The sequence below is a fragment of the Dunckerocampus dactyliophorus genome, chromosome 4 (genome assembly GCF_027744805.1).
Source record: "Dunckerocampus dactyliophorus isolate RoL2022-P2 chromosome 4, RoL_Ddac_1.1, whole genome shotgun sequence".
NCBI lineage: Eukaryota > Metazoa > Chordata > Actinopteri > Syngnathiformes > Syngnathidae > Dunckerocampus > Dunckerocampus dactyliophorus.
Genome location: NC_072822.1, coordinates 32,478,297 through 32,500,884, shown reverse-complemented (window position 1 = coordinate 32,500,884; position 22,588 = coordinate 32,478,297). Strand labels below are relative to the sequence as shown.

General features: G+C 49.8%; 7 non-coding genes and 1 pseudogene across 7 annotated transcripts; 4 read left to right on the top strand and 4 right to left on the bottom strand.

Annotated features, from left to right (window-relative positions):
- Nucleotides 1-3,136: 3,136 nt before the first annotated feature.
- LOC129180709 (U1 spliceosomal RNA) lies at nt 3,137-3,300 on the top strand. Its single transcript, XR_008570304.1, has one exon. It is a non-coding gene; the product is annotated as a U1 spliceosomal RNA (small nuclear RNA).
- Nucleotides 3,301-5,282: 1,982 nt separating this feature from the next.
- LOC129180631 (U2 spliceosomal RNA) lies at nt 5,283-5,473 on the bottom strand. The gene has a single exon (XR_008570256.1). It is a non-coding gene; the product is annotated as a U2 spliceosomal RNA (small nuclear RNA).
- A 1,378-nt stretch (nt 5,474-6,851) lies between these two features.
- On the top strand, nt 6,852-7,015 carry LOC129180707 (U1 spliceosomal RNA). The gene has a single exon (XR_008570303.1). It is a non-coding gene; the product is annotated as a U1 spliceosomal RNA (small nuclear RNA).
- Nucleotides 7,016-8,997: 1,982 nt separating this feature from the next.
- On the bottom strand, nt 8,998-9,188 carry LOC129180613 (U2 spliceosomal RNA). Its single transcript, XR_008570239.1, has one exon. It is a non-coding gene; the product is annotated as a U2 spliceosomal RNA (small nuclear RNA).
- Nucleotides 9,189-10,566: 1,378 nt separating this feature from the next.
- LOC129180705 (U1 spliceosomal RNA) lies at nt 10,567-10,730 on the top strand. The gene has a single exon (XR_008570301.1). It is a non-coding gene; the product is annotated as a U1 spliceosomal RNA (small nuclear RNA).
- Nucleotides 10,731-12,712: 1,982 nt separating this feature from the next.
- Nucleotides 12,713-12,903, bottom strand: LOC129180612 (U2 spliceosomal RNA). The gene has a single exon (XR_008570238.1). It is a non-coding gene; the product is annotated as a U2 spliceosomal RNA (small nuclear RNA).
- Nucleotides 12,904-14,281: 1,378 nt separating this feature from the next.
- On the top strand, nt 14,282-14,445 carry LOC129180704 (U1 spliceosomal RNA). Its single transcript, XR_008570300.1, has one exon. It is a non-coding gene; the product is annotated as a U1 spliceosomal RNA (small nuclear RNA).
- Nucleotides 14,446-16,427: 1,982 nt separating this feature from the next.
- LOC129180660 (U2 spliceosomal RNA) lies at nt 16,428-16,635 on the bottom strand (annotated as a pseudogene).
- Between the last annotated feature and the right edge of the window lie 5,953 nt (nt 16,636-22,588).

Below are 22,588 nucleotides of genomic sequence, written 5' to 3'. Positions count from 1 at the left end.
ACATCTGACTTAAAAGTTTGAAGGAAGGATAAAACACTCTGAGCTCTAACTTTCGACTTCACACTTCTCACATTGATGGTGGAGAAGGTGAGAGTCACAAGTATGATTTTTTTTTTTTTTTTTTTTTTTTTTTAAACCAATAAACAACTAAAAGGGCCTAAAAAAAATAAATAAATGAATAAAAAAACAACTTAAAATTTAAACTGTGACTAAGAAATATCTTGTGAATGAAGCTCCTCCTTCACTCCAGTTGGTGAGGGCTGGAGGGGGAGGGGCTCCCTTCCCTGTCGGCGTCTGGGTGTCAGTCTTTCCTGGAGTCTATCATTCAAAGTCCTCTTCGCCCTTGGGGTTGACTGCAAAACGATATTTAAAAAGGACAGTTCATTTGGTGAGCCTGAGGGGAAGACCCGCGGCTCCTCCATAGAACTGTCTGAGAGGACCTCTGGCCTTCCCCTCTTTTCTGATAATAGAGAAGAGTCAGAAGACAGCTCTGAAGCAAGTCTTTTGGCCTTTTGGGCATTTGGAATGGTGTCTTCTTCCACACTCTCTGATATTTCTTGGCTGCTGTCCAGGTGAGTGCACCCCTCACTTGGCAACAGGCCACTTTGAGTCGTGGTTTCCTGGGCTTCTGTAGGCTCCGCCCTCTCTCCCGCCTCACCTGATTCCTCTCCTCCAATCACAGGTTTTGGCGGGAGATTTGAATTTTCAACAGTTTCAGAGGCCTTTTGGGCCCTCACATTTTCCTCTCCTATTTCCTCATTTTGTTTTCCTTTCCCAGCCTTCAGCTTGTTGGCAAATGATTTTGGGCAGTCTCTGAAGAGATGATTTGAATCTCCACAGAGGTTGCACCTTCTGCCATTGGTACATTGTTCAAAAGTGTGACCAATTTCTCTACATTTTCGACACACAGTCTGCTGACATGCCTCTGCCAGGTGCCCGTGCTCTCCACACTTGCGGCAGAGCTTGGGCTGACCCTGGTAGTGTATGTAGCCTCGGTTTTCTCCCAGAACTATCATCGATGGGAGATGTTTCAGGCCCTGGAAGCCCTGAGGGTCCTGCCATTGTTGGATGGGGACCCTCCAGGCACAATTCCAGATGCCGTCTTCGTCTCTCACCTTCATAGCCTGGCCTTTAACCGTGCAATATCTTCCCAGCCAAAAACAAATGTCGTCTGCGGTCACTGTCTCATTAAACATTCGGACAATAACAGTTTTAGCAGCATTGTCAGTCAGTTTTTCCACATTGAACACAGACAACTGGGGTTTAGCATCCTCATACCTTTGCCAAAAATCTCTCAGAGTTGCAGCAGACTGAAAACTTACATCAAAGCCTTTGTGAAAAGGCAGTGTCAAAATGCAATTCAGATCTTCCGGTTTGAATTTCAGGGTCTGTTGGATGATTTTCCGGGAAAAGTCCAGTCTGGACATTCCAACTTCTTCACCATCCACTTGCTTGAGTGTAAAACGCACGCTGTGGTGCCTCCGCATACCGGCATGGCTAGCCGACATGATGGAGGCACCACCAGCTAAAATGAAAAAAGTATGCAATAAATACAATTAAAACAACAGATAAATAACTAAAAACCAATTAGAAAAAATTTACTTACCTTTAGTTGCTGTGAAAACAATAAAGTTATAATGCACTGTAAAGTGCCAAGAATGTCCTCCCAATGACTGGTAGAATCCTATGCCACAAAAGCATACAATTCCCCACCCGTAGGAGGTGACCGCAGTCTTAGCCAAAAGGCCGAGAAGCGATAGCATTGAAAGCTCAGAGGGGAGCATGTCATTTCTGACAAAACAAGCTAAAGTCCCGGTTGCACACACTGACTCACGACGACCTCAAACGTCAACACGCTGTTAGATGTAGTTACATATAGGCGCCTCTCTTGGCACATGTTAGATAGTGTGACCGGAGCAGACTTGTGGACTCGCTGTATCTTTTCACTCGGCCTTGGCTTTTCTTTTCCACACCCTTTTGCACACTCATTATCGAGCGGCTCCAAGCAGCTAAGACCACCGGGGCACACATAGAGGCATAGGACAGGAGGTAAAAGCTAGGTAAAAGACGTCTGACCAGAAGTGCCTCGGACTTGCTCCTGCACCCGCTTAGAAGACGAGTCCCCGCAGCTGTGTATCATTCTTCCTGGTGCATTCAACTGTTGAAATTGAGCTATCGTTTCCGAGACTTATTTGGAAGCACGAAAGATAACGAACCAAAGACTTTTGATGCCAAACGACAACCCCGCGCGCACATTGTAAACAATAAAAAGATGCACCTGTGTTGTTTTGCAGCCATAATATCAAACCAGTGTTTCGTGACCCATTCGTTATTGAAGCTCATGCGGTGCACGTCGGTCTATGCATGAAGCGGCAATAAACTGATTTTACTCAGCCACATCAGAATAGTCCTCGGTAAGCACACAATGGAGGCCACAGTCCAATGTGAATATGTTTGAAACAGTGACGTGGACTCAGTACTCCAGTCTCCCCGTGGAATGCCTGCAGCAACTGGACTATGCCACTTGCTGTCGCTGTCTTTGCTCAGCATGAAGCCACAAGAGTGGAATGTGCAACACAGCCTCACTCTTTGACATAACGAGAGTACTGTCCTTATTAATCCTATCGCCAGTATGAGCAACTACAAAAGTATTTCAGTGTCATTTGGCTTGTGCATGTGATCGCGGGAGAGCGCCGACGCGGCATAATACAGAACGCATTCCCATAATGCATTGCTCTGGCGTCAGAAGATTGCGTGGAAACTAGCTGCGGCACTCAAACTTCTGGCTAATGAAGTAACAACTCTGGTAACAACAATGTCACATTTCCTTTGTCTGTTGCCCTTCACTTTTGCTCTACTTTCTGACATTTGGACCGCAGAGACGGCGGCGTCAGGGGAAAGATGTGAAGGCGAGACGCCACCGGGAAGTGTCCAGAAGGCCAGAGCGTCCAAAATCACAAGGCCGGTCGTGGCTGTAGGAGGTGCCTCCGAACGTGTGGCGTCCGTCGAGCGCAAGGGCAGATGCTGAACTTGGACACAGGTCCAGTGCGTGTGTTTGTTGTGAAGCAGCCGATGACACCACCACTTAGCATGCTGCGTGTGTGAGAGTCTCGTCTGAGTGAGACTCGTCCAACTCATACTTACCTGGCAGGGGAGATACCATGATCAAGAAGGTGGTTCACCCAGGGCGAGGCTCAGCCATTGCACATGGGTTGAGCTGACCCCTGCGAATTCCCCAAATGTGGGAATCTCGACTGCATAATTTGTGATAGTGGGGGACTGCGTTCGCGCTCTCCCCTGATGGCGTGTTTAAAACAACTTGCAGGTGCAGTCTTGCGCAAAGCTTCTGGGCTTGCGGCCACATCCCCGTTTGCGCAAGAGCGGGGAATGACGAGCCCAGAACTTCCAACGCCTACTGGGAAGGTCTGTACGACCACGGATGACAACCACCCAGCAATAAGGCTCGCCTGCACTCAGGCGGGAAAAGTGAAATAAGAATTTCTCCAGTAGCATTCTCACCCGGACAGAGAAAGCTGTGTCGGCCAAGTGAACTCAACTTTACCGGCACACCGGAACCGCTCCCCACAGTGGACCTCAACACAGCAACCAATTCGGTCGTCGGAAACAACCATCGACCTGAAGCCGAAGCAGATCAAATTGCTGTCGTTCTCGTCAGCAGCCTTCCCAGCGCCATGGTAACTGCTTCCGATCTTCCTGTCTTGGAGGAAGGAAGGAAAGTAAGGAAAGCAGCGAGACCCTTGAAGAAGAACCATGACACGGCGAGCTTACCAGGAGACAAGGGAAGATGCAGAGTCATCCTCAAAACCGCAGCTCGCAAGGCCAACCTAACGGCTCTGCTCGGTGACGACACTGAACACGAACGACCGAAGAGCAATCCCACCGGTGAATACAAGAAGATCACGGAATGTCTTCAGAGGCCGGGAAAAAAGAGGACGGTGTAGAGTGTCACACGTGCTACCTACCGCCTGCATCCCGGAGAAGTCACACCTTGCATTTACGGACTGCCCAAAATTCACAAGGCGGGAGGTCCACTCAGGCCTGTTGTTGCCAGCAGATTCGACTCTTCCACGGTCAGTATTGCCAAATACCCAGCCACCATTCTGGCCCCACTGCTTGGCAGTACCCCACCCCATGTCCACAGCTCCACAGACTTCACTAATGAGATTCAGACCCTCAGGTTATCTCCGGAAGAGACCCTGGTATGAGTCGACATCACCTCCCCGTTTACACCTATCTCCACCACTGCAGCAATAGACACTGGCAGAAGAAGGGCAACAGTAGCACTCCAGCCTCCAAGACACAAGCAACCTCACTCCAGAGCAAGTATATGATTTCCTGCAAATGTGCCTTAAGGGCACATGCTTGCAATTCCGTATGTGTTTCTACAGGCCAAGACATGGCTCTGCCGTGGGCTCACCGCTCTCAGCCATTGTGGCTATCGTGTACATGGAAGACGTGGAAAGAAAACTACGGGGATCCTGCACAGGAACTAAAGACAGCCACTGCTTCCGATGTGTGGATGACACGCGGGTTTGCCAATCTTCGGACTGTGAAGTGCGGCCGGGGATGGATGGAAGCCTCAACATTGAGGTCTACGGTAAACCTACCCGCGCTGGCCCGTTCCTACACTTGTACCGCCTTCGCACACTGGAACCCAAGCTAGGAGCTGTCAGAGCCGCAAACAACAGAGCAGAAAATAGCCCTAACCGAAGGAGCAGACACGCATTTTACAGGCTCTAACCACCTGTGGCTATCCCAAAGTGGCTCTATGTCAAATCCAGCAAAGGAAGGGCCACGACACCTGACCGCGAGAAGCAAAACAGAGGGCGGAAAGCCGCGGTCCCTTACTTGGTTGGTTTGTCGAGGAAACTCGGAAGGCTTCCACCAGACGAGACCATTTTGTCAGATTCCACCCAGCTGTCGATCACTGCGACACCCGCTGGCCCCTGGGAAGTGCGCAAGAGACCCGAGTATCAGGAGCCGGTGGAAGAGTGCAGGAGGCATGGCCGGAGAACACGCTGCTTTATGCATTGTGCTCCCTTTGTAAGGTGTTGATGCTGCTGGGAAGGCAAAGAGGGTCCACGGAGGGCGCAGACACTGTCGCAGGGCATATTTTCCACAGCGTACCGCCACCTGCTCGGGTGGCACCAAACGTAAACACTTTCATTGGTCTTTGGTGAGCATCGCACGGTATCGGGCAAAACATGCCGGATGCTGTCAAACGACCTGCGTGAAGCTGCCTTTGCTGTCAACATGAGAAGGAGAAGTGCACCGCTCGCGGAGATACTGCAATACCAGGTCGATGCGTGGAGCGGACGGCGCAAGCCCCGAGCTCAGCTCCCTGTCCCAAAAAGCAATTTAATATTTGGTCCCCAGATAGGAGACATATCAGATATTAAACTGATAAGAACAGATACTACACTTGATCTTAGCCAAAAGGCCGAGAAGCGATAGCATTGAAAGCTCAGAGGGGAGCATGTCATTTCTGACAAAACAAGCTAAAGTCCCGGTTGCACACACTGACTCACGACGACCTCAAACGTCAACACGCTGTTAGATGTAGTTACATATAGGCGCCTCTCTTGGCACATGTTAGATAGTGTGACCGGAGCAGACTTGTGGACTCGCTGTATCTTTTCACTCGGCCTTGGCTTTTCTTTTCCACACCCTTTTGCACACTCATTATCGAGCGGCTCCAAGCAGCTAAGACCACCGGGGCACACATAGAGGCATAGGACAGGAGGTAAAAGCTAGGTAAAAGACGTCTGACCAGAAGTGCCTCGGACTTGCTCCTGCACCCGCTTAGAAGACGAGTCCCCGCAGCTGTGTATCATTCTTCCTGGTGCATTCAACTGTTGAAATTGAGCTATCGTTTCCGAGACTTATTTGGAAGCACGAAAGATAACGAACCAAAGACTTTTGATGCCAAACGACAACCCCGCGCGCACATTGTAAACAATAAAAAGATGCACCTGTGTTGTTTTGCAGCCATAATATCAAACCAGTGTTTCGTGACCCATTCGTTATTGAAGCTCATGCGGTGCACGTCGGTCTATGCATGAAGCGGCAATAAACTGATTTTACTCAGCCACATCAGAATAGTCCTCGGTAAGCACACAATGGAGGCCACAGTCCAATGTGAATATGTTTGAAACAGTGATGTGGACTCAGTACTCCAGTCTCCCCGTGGAATGCCTGCAGCAACTGGACTATGCCACTTGCTGTCGCTGTCTTTGCTCAGCATGAAGCCACAAGAGTGGAATGTGCAACACAGCCTCACTCTTTGACATAACGAGAGTACTGTCCTTATTAATCCTATCGCCAGTATGAGCAACTACAAAAGTATTTCAGTGTCATTTGGCTTGTGCATGTGATCGCGGGAGAGCGCCGACGCGGCATAATACAGAACGCATTCCCATAATGCATTGCTCCGGCGTCAGAAGATTGCGTGGAAACTAGCTGCGGCACTCAAACTTCTGGCTAATGAAGTAACAACTCTGGTAACAACAATGTCACATTTCCTTTGTCTGTTGCCCTTCACTTTTGCTCTACTTTCTGACATTTGGACCGCAGAGACGGCGGCGTCAGGGGAAAGATGTGAAGGCGAGACGCCACCGGGAAGTGTCCAGAAGGCCAGAGCGTCCAAAATCACAAGGCCGGTCGTGGCTGTAGGAGGTGCCTCCGAACGTGTGGCGTCCGTCGAGCGCAAGGGCAGATGCTGAACTTGGACACAGGTCCAGTGCGTGTGTTTGTTGTGAAGCAGCCGATGACACCACCACTTAGCATGCTGCGTGTGTGAGAGTCTCGTCTGAGTGAGACTCGTCCAACTCATACTTACCTGGCAGGGGAGATACCATGATCAAGAAGGTGGTTCACCCAGGGCGAGGCTCAGCCATTGCACATGGGTTGAGCTGACCCCTGCGAATTCCCCAAATGTGGGAATCTCGACTGCATAATTTGTGATAGTGGGGGACTGCGTTCGCGCTCTCCCCTGATGGCGTGTTTAAAACAACTTGCAGGTGCAGTCTTGCGCAAAGCTTCTGGGCTTGCGGCCACATCCCCGTTTGCGCAAGAGCGGGGAATGACGAGCCCAGAACTTCCAACGCCTACTGGGAAGGTCTGTACGACCACGGATGACAACCACCCAGCAATAAGGCTCGCCTGCACTCAGGCGGGAAAAGTGAAATAAGAATTTCTCCAGTAGCATTCTCACCCGGACAGAGAAAGCTGTGTCGGCCAAGTGAACTCAACTTTACCGGCACACCGGAACCGCTCCCCACAGTGGACCTCAACACAGCAACCAATTCGGTCGTCGGAAACAACCATCGACCTGAAGCCGAAGCAGATCAAATTGCTGTCGTTCTCGTCAGCAGCCTTCCCAGCGCCATGGTAACTGCTTCCGATCTTCCTGTCTTGGAGGAAGGAAGGAAAGTAAGGAAAGCAGCGAGACCCTTGAAGAAGAACCATGACACGGCGAGCTTACCAGGAGACAAGGGAAGATGCAGAGTCATCCTCAAAACCGCAGCTCGCAAGGCCAACCTAACGGCTCTGCTCGGTGACGACACTGAACACGAACGACCGAAGAGCAATCCCACCGGTGAATACAAGAAGATCACGGAATGTCTTCAGAGGCCGGGAAAAAAGAGGACGGTGTAGAGTGTCACACGTGCTACCTACCGCCTGCATCCCGGAGAAGTCACACCTTGCATTTACGGACTGCCCAAAATTCACAAGGCGGGAGGTCCACTCAGGCCTGTTGTTGCCAGCAGATTCGACTCTTCCACGGTCAGTATTGCCAAATACCCAGCCACCATTCTGGCCCCACTGCTTGGCAGTACCCCACCCCATGTCCACAGCTCCACAGACTTCACTAATGAGATTCAGACCCTCAGGTTATCTCCGGAAGAGACCCTGGTATGAGTCGACATCACCTCCCCGTTTACACCTATCTCCACCACTGCAGCAATAGACACTGGCAGAAGAAGGGCAACAGTAGCACTCCAGCCTCCAAGACACAAGCAACCTCACTCCAGAGCAAGTATATGATTTCCTGCAAATGTGCCTTAAGGGCACATGCTTGCAATTCCGTATGTGTTTCTACAGGCCAAGACATGGCTCTGCCGTGGGCTCACCGCTCTCAGCCATTGTGGCTATCGTGTACATGGAAGACGTGGAAAGAAAACTACGGGGATCCTGCACAGGAACTAAAGACAGCCACTGCTTCCGATGTGTGGATGACACGCGGGTTTGCCAATCTTCGGACTGTGAAGTGCGGCCGGGGATGGATGGAAGCCTCAACATTGAGGTCTACGGTAAACCTACCCGCGCTGGCCCGTTCCTACACTTGTACCGCCTTCGCACACTGGAACCCAAGCTAGGAGCTGTCAGAGCCGCAAACAACAGAGCAGAAAATAGCCCTAACCGAAGGAGCAGACACGCATTTTACAGGCTCTAACCACCTGTGGCTATCCCAAAGTGGCTCTATGTCAAATCCAGCAAAGGAAGGGCCACGACACCTGACCGCGAGAAGCAAAACAGAGGGCGGAAAGCCGCGGTCCCTTACTTGGTTGGTTTGTCGAGGAAACTCGGAAGGCTTCCACCAGACGAGACCATTTTGTCAGATTCCACCCAGCTGTCGATCACTGCGACACCCGCTGGCCCCTGGGAAGTGCGCAAGAGACCCGAGTATCAGGAGCCGGTGGAAGAGTGCAGGAGGCATGGCCGGAGAACACGCTGCTTTATGCATTGTGCTCCCTTTGTAAGGTGTTGATGCTGCTGGGAAGGCAAAGAGGGTCCACGGAGGGCGCAGACACTGTCGCAGGGCATATTTTCCACAGCGTACCGCCACCTGCTCGGGTGGCACCAAACGTAAACACTTTCATTGGTCTTTGGTGAGCATCGCACGGTATCGGGCAAAACATGCCGGATGCTGTCAAACGACCTGCGTGAAGCTGCCTTTGCTGTCAACATGAGAAGGAGAAGTGCACCGCTCCCGGAGATACTGCAATACCAGGTCGATGCGTGGAGCGGACGGCGCAAGCCCCGAGCTCAGCTCCCTGTCCCAAAAAGCAATTTAATATTTGGTCCCCAGATAGGAGACATATCAGATATTAAACTGATAAGAACAGATACTACACTTGATCTTAGCCAAAAGGCCGAGAAGCGATAGCATTGAAAGCTCAGAGGGGAGCATGTCATTTCTGACAAAACAAGCTAAAGTCCCGGTTGCACACACTGACTCACGACGACCTCAAACGTCAACACGCTGTTAGATGTAGTTACATATAGGCGCCTCTCTTGGCACATGTTAGATAGTGTGACCGGAGCAGACTTGTGGACTCGCTGTATCTTTTCACTCGGCCTTGGCTTTTCTTTTCCACACCCTTTTGCACACTCATTATCGAGCGGCTCCAAGCAGCTAAGACCACCGGGGCACACATAGAGGCATAGGACAGGAGGTAAAAGCTAGGTAAAAGACGTCTGACCAGAAGTGCCTCGGACTTGCTCCTGCACCCGCTTAGAAGACGAGTCCCCGCAGCTGTGTATCATTCTTCCTGGTGCATTCAACTGTTGAAATTGAGCTATCGTTTCCGAGACTTATTTGGAAGCACGAAAGATAACGAACCAAAGACTTTTGATGCCAAACGACAACCCCGCGCGCACATTGTAAACAATAAAAAGATGCACCTGTGTTGTTTTGCAGCCATAATATCAAACCAGTGTTTCGTGACCCATTCGTTATTGAAGCTCATGCGGTGCACGTCGGTCTATGCATGAAGCGGCAATAAACTGATTTTACTCAGCCACATCAGAATAGTCCTCGGTAAGCACACAATGGAGGCCACAGTCCAATGTGAATATGTTTGAAACAGTGACGTGGACTCAGTACTCCAGTCTCCCCGTGGAATGCCTGCAGCAACTGGACTATGCCACTTGCTGTCGCTGTCTTTGCTCAGCATGAAGCCACAAGAGTGGAATGTGCAACACAGCCTCACTCTTTGACATAACGAGAGTACTGTCCTTATTAATCCTATCGCCAGTATGAGCAACTACAAAAGTATTTCAGTGTCATTTGGCTTGTGCATGTGATCGCGGGAGAGCGCCGACGCGGCATAATACAGAACGCATTCCCATAATGCATTGCTCCGGCGTCAGAAGATTGCGTGGAAACTAGCTGCGGCACTCAAACTTCTGGCTAATGAAGTAACAACTCTGGTAACAACAATGTCACATTTCCTTTGTCTGTTGCCCTTCACTTTTGCTCTACTTTCTGACATTTGGACCGCAGAGACGGCGGCGTCAGGGGAAAGATGTGAAGGCGAGACGCCACCGGGAAGTGTCCAGAAGGCCAGAGCGTCCAAAATCACAAGGCCGGTCGTGGCTGTAGGAGGTGCCTCCGAACGTGTGGCGTCCGTCGAGCGCAAGGGCAGATGCTGAACTTGGACACAGGTCCAGTGCGTGTGTTTGTTGTGAAGCAGCCGATGACACCACCACTTAGCATGCTGCGTGTGTGAGAGTCTCGTCTGAGTGAGACTCGTCCAACTCATACTTACCTGGCAGGGGAGATACCATGATCAAGAAGGTGGTTCACCCAGGGCGAGGCTCAGCCATTGCACATGGGTTGAGCTGACCCCTGCGAATTCCCCAAATGTGGGAATCTCGACTGCATAATTTGTGATAGTGGGGGACTGCGTTCGCGCTCTCCCCTGATGGCGTGTTTAAAACAACTTGCAGGTGCAGTCTTGCGCAAAGCTTCTGGGCTTGCGGCCACATCCCCGTTTGCGCAAGAGCGGGGAATGACGAGCCCAGAACTTCCAACGCCTACTGGGAAGGTCTGTACGACCACGGATGACAACCACCCAGCAATAAGGCTCGCCTGCACTCAGGCGGGAAAAGTGAAATAAGAATTTCTCCAGTAGCATTCTCACCCGGACAGAGAAAGCTGTGTCGGCCAAGTGAACTCAACTTTACCGGCACACCGGAACCGCTCCCCACAGTGGACCTCAACACAGCAACCAATTCGGTCGTCGGAAACAACCATCGACCTGAAGCCGAAGCAGATCAAATTGCTGTCGTTCTCGTCAGCAGCCTTCCCAGCGCCATGGTAACTGCTTCCGATCTTCCTGTCTTGGAGGAAGGAAGGAAAGTAAGGAAAGCAGCGAGACCCTTGAAGAAGAACCATGACACGGCGAGCTTACCAGGAGACAAGGGAAGATGCAGAGTCATCCTCAAAACCGCAGCTCGCAAGGCCAACCTAACGGCTCTGCTCGGTGACGACACTGAACACGAACGACCGAAGAGCAATCCCACCGGTGAATACAAGAAGATCACGGAATGTCTTCAGAGGCCGGGAAAAAAGAGGACGGTGTAGAGTGTCACACGTGCTACCTACCGCCTGCATCCCGGAGAAGTCACACCTTGCATTTACGGACTGCCCAAAATTCACAAGGCGGGAGGTCCACTCAGGCCTGTTGTTGCCAGCAGATTCGACTCTTCCACGGTCAGTATTGCCAAATACCCAGCCACCATTCTGGCCCCACTGCTTGGCAGTACCCCACCCCATGTCCACAGCTCCACAGACTTCACTAATGAGATTCAGACCCTCAGGTTATCTCCGGAAGAGACCCTGGTATGAGTCGACATCACCTCCCCGTTTACACCTATCTCCACCACTGCAGCAATAGACACTGGCAGAAGAAGGGCAACAGTAGCACTCCAGCCTCCAAGACACAAGCAACCTCACTCCAGAGCAAGTATATGATTTCCTGCAAATGTGCCTTAAGGGCACATGCTTGCAATTCCGTATGTGTTTCTACAGGCCAAGACATGGCTCTGCCGTGGGCTCACCGCTCTCAGCCATTGTGGCTATCGTGTACATGGAAGACGTGGAAAGAAAACTACGGGGATCCTGCACAGGAACTAAAGACAGCCACTGCTTCCGATGTGTGGATGACACGCGGGTTTGCCAATCTTCGGACTGTGAAGTGCGGCCGGGGATGGATGGAAGCCTCAACATTGAGGTCTACGGTAAACCTACCCGCGCTGGCCCGTTCCTACACTTGTACCGCCTTCGCACACTGGAACCCAAGCTAGGAGCTGTCAGAGCCGCAAACAACAGAGCAGAAAATAGCCCTAACCGAAGGAGCAGACACGCATTTTACAGGCTCTAACCACCTGTGGCTATCCCAAAGTGGCTCTATGTCAAATCCAGCAAAGGAAGGGCCACGACACCTGACCGCGAGAAGCAAAACAGAGGGCGGAAAGCCGCGGTCCCTTACTTGGTTGGTTTGTCGAGGAAACTCGGAAGGCTTCCACCAGACGAGACCATTTTGTCAGATTCCACCCAGCTGTCGATCACTGCGACACCCGCTGGCCCCTGGGAAGTGCGCAAGAGACCCGAGTATCAGGAGCCGGTGGAAGAGTGCAGGAGGCATGGCCGGAGAACACGCTGCTTTATGCATTGTGCTCCCTTTGTAAGGTGTTGATGCTGCTGGGAAGGCAAAGAGGGTCCACGGAGGGCGCAGACACTGTCGCAGGGCATATTTTCCACAGCGTACCGCCACCTGCTCGGGTGGCACCAAACGTAAACACTTTCATTGGTCTTTGGTGAGCATCGCACGGTATCGGGCAAAACATGCCGGATGCTGTCAAACGACCTGCGTGAAGCTGCCTTTGCTGTCAACATGAGAAGGAGAAGTGCACCGCTCCCGGAGATACTGCAATACCAGGTCGATGCGTGGAGCGGACGGCGCAAGCCCCGAGCTCAGCTCCCTGTCCCAAAAAGCAATTTAATATTTGGTCCCCAGATAGGAGACATATCAGATATTAAACTGATAAGAACAGATACTACACTTGATCTTAGCCAAAAGGCCGAGAAGCGATAGCATTGAAAGCTCAGAGGGGAGCATGTCATTTCTGACAAAACAAGCTAAAGTCCCGGTTGCACACACTGACTCACGACGACCTCAAACGTCAACACGCTGTTAGATGTAGTTACATATAGGCGCCTCTCTTGGCACATGTTAGATAGTGTGACCGGAGCAGACTTGTGGACTCGCTGTATCTTTTCACTCGGCCTTGGCTTTTCTTTTCCACACCCTTTTGCACACTCATTATCGAGCGGCTCCAAGCAGCTAAGACCACCGGGGCACACATAGAGGCATAGGACAGGAGGTAAAAGCTAGGTAAAAGACGTCTGACCAGAAGTGCCTCGGACTTGCTCCTGCACCCGCTTAGAAGACGAGTCCCCGCAGCTGTGTATCATTCTTCCTGGTGCATTCAACTGTTGAAATTGAGCTATCGTTTCCGAGACTTATTTGGAAGCACGAAAGATAACGAACCAAAGACTTTTGATGCCAAACGACAACCCCGCGCGCACATTGTAAACAATAAAAAGATGCACCTGTGTTGTTTTGCAGCCATAATATCAAACCAGTGTTTCGTGACCCATTCGTTATTGAAGCTCATGCGGTGCACGTCGGTCTATGCATGAAGCGGCAATAAACTGATTTTACTCAGCCACATCAGAATAGTCCTCGGTAAGCACACAATGGAGGCCACAGTCCAATGTGAATATGTTTGAAACAGTGACGTGGACTCAGTACTCCAGTCTCCCCGTGGAATGCCTGCAGCAACTGGACTATGCCACTTGCTGTCGCTGTCTTTGCTCAGCATGAAGCCACAAGAGTGGAATGTGCAACACAGCCTCACTCTTTGACATAACGAGAGTACTGTCCTTATTAATCCTATCGCCAGTATGAGCAACTACAAAAGTATTTCAGTGTCATTTGGCTTGTGCATGTGATCGCGGGAGAGCGCCGACGCGGCATAATACAGAACGCATTCCCATAATGCATTGCTCCGGCGTCAGAAGATTGCGTGGAAACTAGCTGCGGCACTCAAACTTCTGGCTAATGAAGTAACAACTCTGGTAACAACAATGTCACATTTCCTTTGTCTGTTGCCCTTCACTTTTGCTCTACTTTCTGACATTTGGACCGCAGAGACGGCGGCGTCAGGGGAAAGATGTGAAGGCGAGACGCCACCGGGAAGTGTCCAGAAGGCCAGAGCGTCCAAAATCACAAGGCCGGTCGTGGCTGTAGGAGGTGCCTCCGAACGTGTGGCGTCCGTCGAGCGCAAGGGCAGATGCTGAACTTGGACACAGGTCCAGTGCGTGTGTTTGTTGTGAAGCAGCCGATGACACCACCACTTAGCATGCTGCGTGTGTGAGAGTCTCGTCTGAGTGAGACTCGTCCAACTCATACTTACCTGGCAGGGGAGATACCATGATCAAGAAGGTGGTTCACCCAGGGCGAGGCTCAGCCATTGCACATGGGTTGAGCTGACCCCTGCGAATTCCCCAAATGTGGGAATCTCGACTGCATAATTTGTGATAGTGGGGGACTGCGTTCGCGCTCTCCCCTGATGGCGTGTTTAAAACAACTTGCAGGTGCAGTCTTGCGCAAAGCTTCTGGGCTTGCGGCCACATCCCCGTTTGCGCAAGAGCGGGGAATGACGAGCCCAGAACTTCCAACGCCTACTGGGAAGGTCTGTACGACCACGGATGACAACCACCCAGCAATAAGGCTCGCCTGCACTCAGGCGGGAAAAGTGAAATAAGAATTTCTCCAGTAGCATTCTCACCCGGACAGAGAAAGCTGTGTCGGCCAAGTGAACTCAACTTTACCGGCACACCGGAACCGCTCCCCACAGTGGACCTCAACACAGCAACCAATTCGGTCGTCGGAAACAACCATCGACCTGAAGCCGAAGCAGATCAAATTGCTGTCGTTCTCGTCAGCAGCCTTCCCAGCGCCATGGTAACTGCTTCCGATCTTCCTGTCTTGGAGGAAGGAAGGAAAGTAAGGAAAGCAGCGAGACCCTTGAAGAAGAACCATGACACGGCGAGCTTACCAGGAGACAAGGGAAGATGCAGAGTCATCCTCAAAACCGCAGCTCGCAAGGCCAACCTAACGGCTCTGCTCGGTGACGACACTGAACACGAACGACCGAAGAGCAATCCCACCGGTGAATACAAGAAGATCACGGAATGTCTTCAGAGGCCGGGAAAAAAGAGGACGGTGTAGAGTGTCACACGTGCTACCTACCGCCTGCATCCCGGAGAAGTCACACCTTGCATTTACGGACTGCCCAAAATTCACAAGGCGGGAGGTCCACTCAGGCCTGTTGTTGCCAGCAGATTCGACTCTTCCACGGTCAGTATTGCCAAATACCCAGCCACCATTCTGGCCCCACTGCTTGGCAGTACCCCACCCCATGTCCACAGCTCCACAGACTTCACTAATGAGATTCAGACCCTCAGGTTATCTCCGGAAGAGACCCTGGTATGAGTCGACATCACCTCCCCGTTTACACCTATCTCCACCACTGCAGCAATAGACACTGGCAGAAGAAGGGCAACAGTAGCACTCCAGCCTCCAAGACACAAGCAACCTCACTCCAGAGCAAGTATATGATTTCCTGCAAATGTGCCTTAAGGGCACATGCTTGCAATTCCGTATGTGTTTCTACAGGCCAAGACATGGCTCTGCCGTGGGCTCACCGCTCTCAGCCATTGTGGCTATCGTGTACATGGAAGACGTGGAAAGAAAACTACGGGGATCCTGCACAGGAACTAAAGACAGCCACTGCTTCCGATGTGTGGATGACACGCGGGTTTGCCAATCTTCGGACTGTGAAGTGCGGCCGGGGATGGATGGAAGCCTCAACATTGAGGTCTACGGTAAACCTACCCGCGCTGGCCCGTTCCTACACTTGTACCGCCTTCGCACACTGGAACCCAAGCTAGGAGCTGTCAGAGCCGCAAACAACAGAGCAGAAAATAGCCCTAACCGAAGGAGCAGACACGCATTTTACAGGCTCTAACCACCTGTGGCTATCCCAAAGTGGCTCTATGTCAAATCCAGCAAAGGAAGGGCCACGACACCTGACCGCGAGAAGCAAAACAGAGGGCGGAAAGCCGCGGTCCCTTACTTGGTTGGTTTGTCGAGGAAACTCGGAAGGCTTCCACCAGACGAGACCATTTTGTCAGATTCCACCCAGCTGTCGATCACTGCGACACCCGCTGGCCCCTGGGAAGTGCGCAAGAGACCCGAGTATCAGGAGCCGGTGGAAGAGTGCAGGAGGCATGGCCGGAGAACACGCTGCTTTATGCATTGTGCTCCCTTTGTAAGGTGTTGATGCTGCTGGGAAGGCAAAGAGGGTCCACGGAGGGCGCAGACACTGTCGCAGGGCATATTTTCCACAGCGTACCGCCACCTGCTCGGGTGGCACCAAACGTAAACACTTTCATTGGTCTTTGGTGAGCATCGCACGGTATCGGGCAAAACATGCCGGATGCTGTCAAACGACCTGCGTGAAGCTGCCTTTGCTGTCAACATGAGAAGGAGAAGTGCACCGCTCCCGGAGATACTGCAATACCAGGTCGATGCGTGGAGCGGACGGCGCAAGCCCCGAGCTCAGCTCCCTGTCCCAAAAAGCAATTTAATATTTGGTCCCCAGATAGGAGACATATCAGATATTAAACTGATAAGAACAGATTTTTTTTTTTTTTTTTTTTTTTAACATGTTTATTGTCACTGTTACAAAAAATTTACCACATTTCAAAACATTTTTTAAAGATGCCTTTTAAAATTCAATTATTTACAACACCAATAATTTAAGTAAAAATAAAATCAGTAAAAATTCTGTAAAATTAAAAGTGTTGCAGGCAGCAAAATGTGTAAAATTTATACAGACCATTTTAAAAAGTCATAATAAGCTTCAGTGTCGTCTGTTGCACAGGAGTGCAGTGAGTCCTTATCAATAGTGAGTTCACCCCACTCTCCCAGACAGTAATTCTCCAGGACGCTGCCAGGACGTCCCGAGGCCCTCATCCTTCTTCATTTCTCCCTCCTTCCTCTCCCGGAGAGCCAGGCCGTCGTTGCCGAGACCTTTGCTGTGAAGCTCCGGGTGCCACCTCCGGGTGGGCACAGACGACTCTTCTTTGTGACTGTGTCCTTGGCCCGCCGCTTGCAGCTGTCAGAGTCGCTGCAGCCATTCGGATCACAGCCACGGGGGGGGTCTGTCTGTGCCTCCTTACCAGCAAGTTGCGGGAGGTCCAGATGGCGTCTTTGATAGCGGCGAGGGCGAGCCACTGCTTTTCAAACTCCTTGCAGTTTAACTTCTGGTGGCTCGCCCCATAGAGCACGAGCTGTGCGTTTAGGACCTCCCTTGCTGGCAAGTCCGGGAAATTTAGGTCGCCGGCTGTCGCCCACAGGTCTCTGGCAGCACTGCACTCCCAGAGGAGATGCCGCACCGTCTCAGGGGCACCACAACCCGGTCGGGGACAAGTTGAGTTTGCTGCCATTCCTCGGGAGTGCATAACGGACCTGACTGGGAGGACCTCGTGGGCCACCATCCATGCCAGGTCCCGAAGTCTGTTTGGGAGAGCCGGGTGGTTGACGTTGCGCCAAACATCTGTGGGCTCGCCGAGTGCGAGCCCGCGCACTGGACTCACTGGATCCCGCTCCTGCACAACAGAAACGACAGAGCGATGATTTTTTAAAACGTCAAAAGTTTCTTTTTCCAGATTAAAATGTCTTAAAAAGGTCCTTATAAAAGCATATGCTGGTGGTAAATTAAAGGAAACAGGTACAGTTTGATCTAAGGGGATCAGTTTGAGCCGTCTTAAGTAGGAGCCCATCCAGTATCGTGCCAGCGCTTTTGTTTTGGGATTACTGGATGGGCTCATCGCACTCATCAGGTGTAGGGACGTGTATCTCGCTCCAAGGAATATTTGGAGGTCTGGCACTCCTTTTCCTCCTTTTCCTTTTGATTTTTTCATGACTTCTCTCCTCACTCTCTCCCACTTGGAGCCCCAAAGGAAGTAAAAAATGGCTCGGTCCAGGTCTACAAGAACGTTTCTTTTGGGGGTAAAAACAGAGCTGATCAATAAAAGCAAAGGTAAAATCACAGCTTTTATGATTAAAACCTTTCCTTCCAGGGTCAGCTGTCTCAGTCCCCAAAACCCCAGTCTTTGCCTAACTTTCCCTACCACGTCGCCCCAATTTGTTTCACCTCCCCCGTCCTTGCCAAATTTAATTCCCAGTATTTTTTGGTCAGTCTGTGTCACAGTCAGGGGAAGTCCCGTCTTCTCCGATTCCGTCCAGGGTCCATAAAACTGGGCTTGGGTCTTTTCTCTATTGAGTTTTGACCCAGAGGCCCGTCCATAAAAGTCAGTCAGGTCCAGTGCTCTTTTAACAGATAAAATATCCGTGCATAAAATGTTCAAATCGTCCATATATAAAATACATTTTGGTACGAGTCCCCCTGGAATAGTCGCCCCTTTAATCCATCTGTCCCTTCTCAAAATCTGTGCCAGAGGTTCTATACATAAAACATACAGGAGGGCAGATAACGGGCATCCCTGACGGACACCGCAGTTAATTTGGACTGCTTTTGTCAGATTCCCGTTTACCACAAATTTGCTGGTAATATCCCGGTACAGCAGTCCCACCCACGCTACGAATCTTTCCGGAAAACCCATTCTTTGCAGTACCCTGAAAAGGTACTGGTGCGAGACCCGATCAAAGGCTTTCTCAAAGTCTAAATTTAGGACTACTAACCGAATGTTTCTGTCTCTCGCAAGACAGATGGTGTCACGAATCAGCATGAGGCTGTCTGTGATCTTCCTCCCTGGGATGGCACAGGTTTGATCCGGGTCAATCAAGTCATCTAAAAACATGGACATACGTGTCGCTAAAAGTTTACTAAAAATTTTGCAGTCACAGTTTAAAAGGGTAATAGGTCTCCAATTTTTAAGATCGGTCTTGTCTTTTGTCTTATAAAGGAGTGTCACTATCCCTACTCTAAAACTGTCAGGTAGTCGGCTACTTTGTTCAAATTCCTTAAAAACAGCGAGTAACTCTGGTGCTAAAATATCCCAAAAAGTTAAATAAAATTCCAAGGGGAGCCCATCCTCACCTGGGGACTTCCCCTTCTTAAAAGCCACGACGCATTTATTTAACTCTTTGAGAGTAAAATCCTGTTTTAAAAGCACATTTTCGCTCACTGATTTTTCAATAAAACCTAAAACTTCTAAAATAGCTTCAGGCTTTGTATTTTTAGTTGCATAGAGTTCTTGATAAAAGCGTTCTATTGTTTCATTTATTTCAGTTGTTGTTTCCACTATGCGCCCTTCTTTATTTTGTAATTTTTAAAATACCTCCTGGCTTGCTTAGGATTTTTTTAAAGAAATAGCGGGTGCATTTTTCCCCTTCTTCTATTTCTTTTTCCTTGCTCCTTAAGATAACACCTTTACTTTTGATTTTTGCTAGAGTAGCCATTTCATTTTTTACCTGCTTGATTTCTTCCTTGAAATTCAGCCCTTTTAGTGTTAAGTTAAAATAACGTTGTAAGCGTTTTTGCAGTCCTATCATGTATCTTTTTTCTTTGTAAGATTTTTTCCGTCCTGCTTGTTGAAAGAAAAGCCGGGTCCTTAACTTCACCATTTCCCACCACTGTGCTCGTGAAACATGCAAGTCTTGAAGGGTCTGCCAGTCCTTGAACCGCTCCCTGTACTGACTGACCAAGTCTTGATCTTCCAGCAGGGAGCAATTCAGTTTCCACGGACCTCTTCCCACTACCACACCCGAGGGGAGTGAGAGAGTGCAGGAGAGAATCAGGTGATCAGAGAAAAAGACAGGGGTCAATCTAGCATCAGTAGGTGGCCAATCCCGTGTGAATATGTAATCTATGCGAGAGGCTCTGGTGCTGTCGCCACTGAACCAGGTGAAGCCCTCCTCTCTAGGATGCATGGCTTTATAACAATCGTGCAGTTTGAAATCCCTACTCATGGCTTGTAATAAAACCGATGTTTTATCAACTTTAAAATCTTCTCCCGCCCCCCTTCTGTCTTTCCTGCTTAAAATGCAATTAAAATCCCCCCCCACCACTATAGGTACCCGGCCTAACATGTGGGACTGCAAGTTTTCTAAAAAATCATACCTTTCATTTTTTTCGTTAAAACCATAAATATTTAAGAGGTTAAAATCCTGTCCCATAAAAGTCAAGTGTGCTGATAGTGCTCGTCCCTCTCTCACCACGGTGCTCCCCTTCACCGTAACGTGGGGGTTGTTGATTAAAATGGCCACTCCGTCATTTTTGTTTTCATTTGACCCGCTCCATAAGGATGTTTGTGGCCACATTTCCTCCCACTGTTTGTAGCTTTTTAAAAAGGGTAAACCACATTCTTGTAATAGAAACACATCTGACTTAAAAGTTTGAAGGAAGGATAAAACACTCTGAGCTCTAACTTTCGACTTCACACTTCTCACATTGATGGTGGAGAAGGTGAGAGTCACAAGTATGATTTTTTTTTTTTTTTTTTTTTTTTAAAACCAATAAACAACTAAAAGGGCCTAAAAAAAATAAATAAATGAATAAAAAAACAACTTAAAATTTAAACTGTGACTAAGAAATATCTTGTGAATGAAGCTCCTCCTTCACTCCAGTTGGTGAGGGCTGGAGGGGGAGGGGCTCCCTTCCCTGTCGGCGTCTGGGTGTCGGTCTTTCCTGGAGTCTATCATTCAAAGTCCTTTTCGCCCTTGGGGTTGACTGCAAAACGATATTTAAAAAGGACAGTTCATTTGGTGAGCCTGAGGGGAAGACCCGCGGCTCCTCCATAGAACTGTCTGAGAGGACCTCTGGCCTTCCCCTCTTTTCTGATAATAGAGAAGAGTCAGAAGACAGCTCTGAAGCAAGTCTTTTGGCCTTTTGGGCATTTGGAATGGTGTCTTCTTCCACACTCTCTGATATTTCTTGGCTGCTGTCCAGGTGAGTGCACCCCTCACTTGGCAACAGGCCACTTTGAGTCGTGGTTTCCTGGGCTTCTGTAGGCTCCGCCCTCTCTCCCGCCTCACCTGATTCCTCTCCTCCAATCACAGGTTTTGGCGGGAGATTTGAATTTTCAACAGTTTCAGAGGCCTTTTGGGCCCTCACATTTTCCTCTCCTATTTCCTCATTTTGTTTTCCTTTCCCAGCCTTCAGCTTGTTGGCAAATGATTTTGGGCAGTCTCTGAAGAGATGATTTGAATCTCCACAGAGGTTGCACCTTCTGCCATTGGTACATTGTTCAAAAGTGTGACCAATTTCTCTACATTTTCGACACACAGTCTGCTGACATGCCTCTGCCAGGTGCCCGTGCTCTCCACACTTGCGGCAGAGCTTGGGCTGACCCTGGTAGTGTATGTAGCCTCGGTTTTCTCCCAGAACTATCATCGATGGGAGATGTTTCAGGCCCTGGAAGCCCTGAGGGTCCTGCCATTGTTGGATGGGGACCCTCCAGGCACAATTCCAGATGCCGTCTTCGTCTCTCACCTTCATAGCCTGGCCTTTAACCGTGCAATATCTTCCCAGCCAAAAACAAATGTCGTCTGCGGTCACTGTCTCATTAAACATTCGGACAATAACAGTTTTAGCAGCATTGTCAGTCAGTTTTTCCACATTGAACACAGACAACTGGGGTTTAGCATCCTCATACCTTTGCCAAAAATCTCTCAGAGTTGCAGCAGACTGAAAACTTACATCAAAGCCTTTGTGAAAAGGCAGTGTCAAAATGCAATTCAGATCTTCCGGTTTGAATTTCAGGGTCTGTTGGATGATTTTCCGGGAAAAGTCCAGTCTGGACATTCCAACTTCTTCACCATCCACTTGCTTGAGTGTAAAACGCACGCTGTGGTGCCTCCGCATACCGGCATGGCTAGCCGACATGATGGAGGCACCACCAGCTAAAATGAAAAAAAGTATGCAATAAATACAATTAAAACAACAGATAAATAACTAAAAACCAATTAGAAAAAATTTACTTACCTTTAGTTGCTGTGAAAACAATAAAGTTATAATGCACTGTAAAGTGCCAAGAATGTCCTCCCAATGACTGGCAGAATCCTATGCCACAAAAGCATACAATTCCCCACCCGTAGGAGGTGACCGCAGTCTTAGCCAAAAGGCCGAGAAGCGATAGCATTGAAAGCTCAGAGGGGAGCATGTCATTTCTGACAAAACAAGCTAAAGTCCCGGTTGCACACACTGACTTACGACGACCTCAAACGTCAACACGCTGTTAGATGTAGTTACATATAGGCGCCTCTCTTGGCACATGTTAGATAGTGTGACCGGAGCAGACTTGTGGACTCGCTGTATCTTTTCACTCGGCCTTGGCTTTTCTTTTCCACACCCTTTTGCACACTCATTATCGAGCGGCTCCAAGCAGCTAAGACCACCGGGGCACACATAGAGGCATAGGACAGGAGGTAAAAGCTAGGTAAAAGACGTCTGACCAGAAGTGCCTCGGACTTGCTCCTGCACCCGCTTAGAAGACGAGTCCCCGCAGCTGTGTATCATTCTTCCTGGTGCATTCAACTGTTGAAATTGAGCTATCGTTTCCGAGACTTATTTGGAAGCACGAAAGATAACGAACCAAAGACTTTTGATGCCAAACGACAACCCCGCGCGCACATTGTAAACAATAAAAAGATGCACCTGTGTTGTTTTGCAGCCATAATAT